This window comes from Silene latifolia, chromosome 7 (assembly GCF_048544455.1).
Source record: "Silene latifolia isolate original U9 population chromosome 7, ASM4854445v1, whole genome shotgun sequence".
Lineage (NCBI taxonomy): Eukaryota > Viridiplantae > Streptophyta > Magnoliopsida > Caryophyllales > Caryophyllaceae > Silene > Silene latifolia.
The window spans coordinates 3894618-3900666 of NC_133532.1; the positions used below are offsets into that span (position 1 = coordinate 3894618).

A 6049-nucleotide genomic window follows, 5' to 3' on the forward strand; every position below is an offset into this window, starting at 1 on the left:
CAAGTGGGGGCTTGCGGAAAATTTTGACACATCCAACATTTAAGCACGAATCAAGATATAAGATGCATCACAAAAAGTCAAACCACTTTCCTCATCTAAGCGGCCGTTTTGTTTTGAAAGATTGAAAGGTCTAGGTTAGGTGAAACCGTCTCAAAACCTCAACGAGGTGCCAACTCCCTAAACGTGGCACAAGCAACCCAAATATGTTCACAAAAGCCAAAGAAACACATTCTAAGGCGGGGAAAAGGGGAAGCAAGGCAAGTCCTCCAAGAATGACATGACACACGCAAGATTCAACCAAAAGAGACCCATGGCTAAGGGGACTTAGACCATCGACAACCTCACGGATTTCACTCGTCACTCATTTAAAGACCGGGTGTTTTTGTACAAAAAGTAGCCAAACACTCTCCTACTACGACTCGTGAGAACGTGTCCGCAATCTAATGTGTAAAACAGTCCTATGTCCAAATGAGATGCAAAATGTAACAATGCGCAAGTCATGAAATAAGGGTTGTAATGGGGCTAAGGAGTAGGGACGGGCGGGATTGGTGCAAGCACCGTTTGGATATGTGGAGTTCAAATCAAGAATTATCGACACATCACATCACTTTCCTTATTGCAACACTTGAGACACGTCTATGCCCTAACATAGAATGGATCACCAAAACTATGCAAAAATTGCATAAACCCAACTCAAATTGGAAAAATTTGAAAGTACTCCTCTTATTTCAACAAATGGTAACGTCTACACCCTAACAAAAACCCGGTTTCCCAAGTCATGCAAAAATTGTGTAAACCCGACTCATTTTGGAAAAACATCAATTTGCCCCTTTATTTAGCAACGGCTCTTTCTACCCCGTTTGATGATGAGGAGGGGTGTTGCTTGCCTTTTTCTTCTTTTAACACAAATATATACAAAACAACCAACCCTTTTTTTTTTGATTTTTTCACAACTTTTTCACTTTTCTATTTTGTTTTTCATTTCTTTTTCAAAACCTCTTAATTATATACAATGCCAAATGCATACCAAGTTCCGACCCAAGTGGATATGTATACTATCCACCACTATGACCCGAATCACCTCCTACAACACTACTACAAAACCGACCAATTCTTGATCAAGGAAGGGTGGTTATGGGATGTAGCTATTTTAGTGAGTTTGCCAAATGAATAGGTTGAGGCTCAAAGGGGGTGAATAAAAAAGGGAGATAATGGAAGGGACAAAACAAGGCAATTTGGCTATGTGAGGTTCATATGCATGTGGAAACAAATTTTATTTCATAACTTGTGCACAAAAAATGAAATGCAAATCATGGCCTAAGGACGGAATGACACACTTATGCGTCTAGACATAACACGTCTCGCGAGGAGACCTACTCACAATCCTAAGCGGGGGTCGGGTATGAATGCACCGACCCTAGGAGGCTCTAATCCTCACATTTGAGTAGCTAAGTCGAGGTCTAGGTCTAGCCTACGGCCCTCTCGGTCTCACAAGGCGGCCAAAACTTGGTGGACATGCCCTTTTTCCATATGCTAACCATGTGACACGGGTGTGAGCCATGGGGAGGGGGAAGGCACGGTCAAGACATAAATCATCATTGGGGTATCATAATCCCTCCCCAGACCACATTTTCCAAAAATTTATATACAAACTCGATGCAAAATGTAAATAAAGCAACAAACACATATTCACAAGATACGAAATGCATTTCTAAGTACTAGCAACATAAATAAACATGCAACAATTATCTAAACCTAGCAGCACGTAAGCAACACACACCAAGTTCCAAAATGGAACATCCTCATCAACATAGCCCATCCTCCTCCATATATCCAACAATATAAAGGAAAAGAATAGTAAAGGAGAAAGGGATAGGAAAGATTAAACCGAGCGGTCTTCTAGTCTCCTAATGCCTCAAATGTCCCGTATGTGCCTGCGCCACTTGTTAGACAAACATATATATACAATGCAATATTTTTGTAATTTTTGAAAATTTTCAATTTTTAGGCATTTTCTTGCTTTTTCTTAAATTTACAAGTATATAATGATATGAACAAATATAGACAATATTAACAAAGTGGATATTTCCCTCCCCACACTTGAAATTTACATTGTCCTCAATGGAACAAAGTATAGGGAGAGAATAGGAAAAATAAACAATATATTTTTGGTGGTTTTTGAATTTTTCGAAAATAAAAATAACATATTTTTGGTATTTTTGATTTTTGGAAATTAAAATGCATGTTTTTGGTTTTTTTTTTTTTTTTTTTTTTATATTTGAAAGTAAATAACATGTTTTTGTATTTTTAAAATGATGGAATTTCCTCCCCACACTTATTTATTTACATATTTCCAATGGAAATAAATGTGTGGAGGAAATTCGGAAATGAAATACATGTTTTTGTTGATTTTTGATTTTTCAAATTTTTAGTGATTTTCAAATAAATATGCAATGCATGATCTAATCTATATGCAAAATTGAAATACGATGCAACTATACTATATGAATGCAAAGAGAGCTAATTTAGATTAACTCCTAATCGGATCATGCCACTAAATGCAAAATGCGGTAAAAACTTAATTAAAGGGAAAGAGAATATGTACATTGCGGTGGTTCTTAAGTAACTCCACCAAACCTCTTCATTCAAAAACTTCATTCAACCGGGATCAATATCCCGAGATCCCACCAACCTTCCACCATTTTCACTACCAACAAAACAAGAGCCTTTCACCCTTGTCATCACATCATGTAACCTACACATGGCATGTTGAATCTCTTGCCATTTTCGGTTCACCTCTTCCTCAAGCTTTTCCTTAGTCTCTTTGTCAACATTAGGGTCACATACCCTTTTTCCTTTCGATCTCTTCCTCCATCTTTTTGGCTTCTTCTTTTCAATTCCCGGTTTTGATTTTGGAGGGGCATTGGTGCTAGAATTGAACTCGGTTTCCCGAGTCTTGCCCATTTCCCCACACTTATCTTTAACATTCACTTCTTCTTCAAGGAACTTATCCGGTGGTTCATCATCAACTTTCGGCTCACAAGAAATTAAGAGCTCCATGTTCTCATCTTCATTCTCATGGAGTTCTAATGTTTCCACGGCAAACGTGTTTTGAACCACGGTTTTCTTTGAAGCATGTGGTAGCTTGAATTTAACTTTTTCCTTCCCAATTTTGAATGACAATTGTCCCTCTTTGACATCTATTACGGCTCCTCCCGTGGCCAAGAATGGCCTACCAAGAATGACACGAGAGCGTCTTCCCATAGGGATGTCCAATACAACAAAATCGGTAGGAATTGAAAGCTTACCAACTTGAACCATGATATCCTTGAGAATCCCATTTGGAGATTTGATTGTTCCATCGGCAAGTTTTATTTTAATGGAAGTGTGGGTTAGGCTTGAAATATTCAACCTCTTCACAAGGGCAAGTGGTATGACACTCACACTTGCCCCTAAGTCACATAAAGCACTATCCACCTTTTGGTCACCAACGGTACAAGGAATTGAGAAACTCCCGGGGTCATCAAGTTTGATGGGGATTTCTTTAGACTTGACCATATTGCACTTCTCACTTGAGAAATCAAGCTCATAAGCACTAATGTCCACTCTTCTAGAAATGACTTCTTCTTGCTTGGCCAAAGAGTGTTCTTCTACCATCACCATCTCTTCTTTTTTCGGGTTCACATTTGGTGCTTCCACTATTTCCTCAAGCACAAATTCTTCACTCATAATGGTTGGTGTAGTCATAACCATCTCTCCCTTATCCGGGTTGACTTCAACATCCAAGCTTGTACCATGAATTGTCATTATTTGCTCAAGCACATAGTCTTCTATGCTCTCTTTTTCGGGCTCACGGTCAACTTCTTGGAGTGTTTCCATAGCCATGGAAAAGGGAGTAGTGTAAGATAACTCCTCTTGACTTGGCAAATCAAATGACTCTTCTCTTTCTTCTTCAACTCCAACCATGATAGCATTAACTTCCTTTGACTTCATAGGGTCCCTTGGATTTTGCCCTTGTCTTAGAAACACACCCGGTGGTTTTTGAGAACTCATGAGAGCTTGGGAAGCCACCTTAGCTTCAAGACTCTTGATTTGTTGTTGGGTATTGCTTGCCAAATCCCCTATCAACTTCACCAAGTTGTCATATTTATCATCTCCCATGGTATTGCTTGCTTGGGGTGGTGGCTCTTGGTTGAAAGGTTGGTTGGAAATTGGAAGAGAAAAGCCATATCCTTGATCTTTAAAGTTGGAATTTTGGTTGTTCCCTTGGTACCCTTGATTGAACCCTTGATTTTGCCCTTGGTTGTACCTTTGATTATTGTTGTATCCTTGATTGAACCCATTGTTGTTGTTCCATTGATTGAATCCTTGGCCAAACCCTTGGTTAGCTTGGTTTCCTTGGTTTCCTTGGTAAAAGTTTTGATTACCTTGGTTCCCTTGGTTACCCCTATAATCTTGGTATGCTTGAGATTGGTTGGCAAAGTTTTGGTTGGATCCTTGGTTGTTGTTGAATGAGGGTCTAGGTGGACGGTTGGAAAAATTGTTAAATGCTTGGAAAGCATTCACCTCTTGCACATTGTTCCCATCAAAGTTGTTGTAATTGTTGGCACACAAGTCATATGTGTGACCACTTCCTCCACAAAGTTCACAACTTGAGACTTGGCCCACTTCCTCCATGGGTACCCCATGTGAGGTTGCGGCTTGGTGCACTTGATTTCTTTGAAACTTCTCAAATTGTTTTGTGAGTAAGTCGAGCTTGGAATTTGTCTCGGAGTTGGAGGAGTTTTCCTTAGGAAACTTCCCATTCCTTCTTAGCATGTTTCCTCTAGAACCATAGTTTGCTTCCGAATCTACCATTTTCTTGATCAATGCCGTGCCCTCTTCATCACTCAAGTGATCAAATCCTCCCCCCGCGGAGGCATTTACCATCTCCTTAGTCCTCGGTAGCAAAGTTTGGAAGAATGTTTGAGTGATGTACCATTCCGGTATTCCATGGTGGGGGCAACTTGCTATCAAGTCTTGATAACGGTCCCAAGCTTCACCCAAAGACTCCCCATCCTCTTGTTGAAATGTATGAATCTCATTACGGAGCATCGCGGTCTTTGAGGAAGGGTAATATTTGGCCATGAATGATTTAGCCAAGGCATCCCAAGTAGTGAAAGTATCCGGTGGGTGAATGTTCAACCATCGGTCCGCTTTGCCCGTCAATGAAAACGGAAACAACATCATTCTCAAGGTGTCCTCGGACACCCCATTCTTTTTCATCATTGAAACCTTCCTCTTAAACTTCCGGAGGTGAGCATGGGCATCCTCTTCAATATGCCCCCCGAACAAATCCTTCTCAATGAACCCGACTTGGGCGGGATGCATCTCAAAGTTGTTGGGAGCCAATGTGCCAAAATTAATTGGGTCACAAGCATAATTGTGGTTAGGACGGTTATGGTCACGTAAAGCCATTGGTGGTGGTGGTGGATTTGGTATATGAGAAGGTGGTGTTTGAGGTGGGTTATTTGGAAGTTGGAAGTTGTGAAATGGATTTTCTATTGAAGGCTCAATTGTAATGTTTGGTTGTTGTTGAGTTGTGTTTTCAATGAGAGGTTGGATGGGTGGATTTGCTTGGTTTATGGTTGCTTGAGAAGAGGTTATAACCCTTGCAATGGTCCTATTCCTTAAGGCTCTAAAAAGCCTTTCGGGATCGGAGTCAAAGAGCAAAGCTTGGTGGTTCCTCCTAGGCATACAACTTGACAAACCGTAAGACTCCTAGTGCTTTTACACACTAGGGTGAGGCAAAAATCACACACACTCTACAAGAAGCACACAAACTACACAAACAAGCAAACAACAAGACTAAGACTAAGCCTAAGACTCTAACTAACTAAGCATAACCTAACGCCATCCCCGGCAACGGCGCCATTTTATAATAGGAAATTTGTCGCCTACTTCCTACACCAAAACTATTTGTAAAACCCGAAAAAGCGTAGTATTTATTCGGGTGTCGAACACAAAGATGGCGGGGGTTAGATACTTGGTTTGTTTAAGTCTTTAGTTT

At 40.4% G+C, this 6049-nt stretch overlaps 1 non-coding gene across 1 annotated transcript; it reads left to right on the forward strand.

The window, feature by feature from the left end:
- Positions 1 to 4987: 4987 nt before the first annotated feature.
- Positions 4988 to 5094, forward strand: LOC141593820 (small nucleolar RNA R71). Its single transcript, XR_012521881.1, has one exon. It is a non-coding gene; the product is annotated as a small nucleolar RNA R71 (small nucleolar RNA).
- Positions 5095 to 6049: the final 955 nt, after the last annotated feature.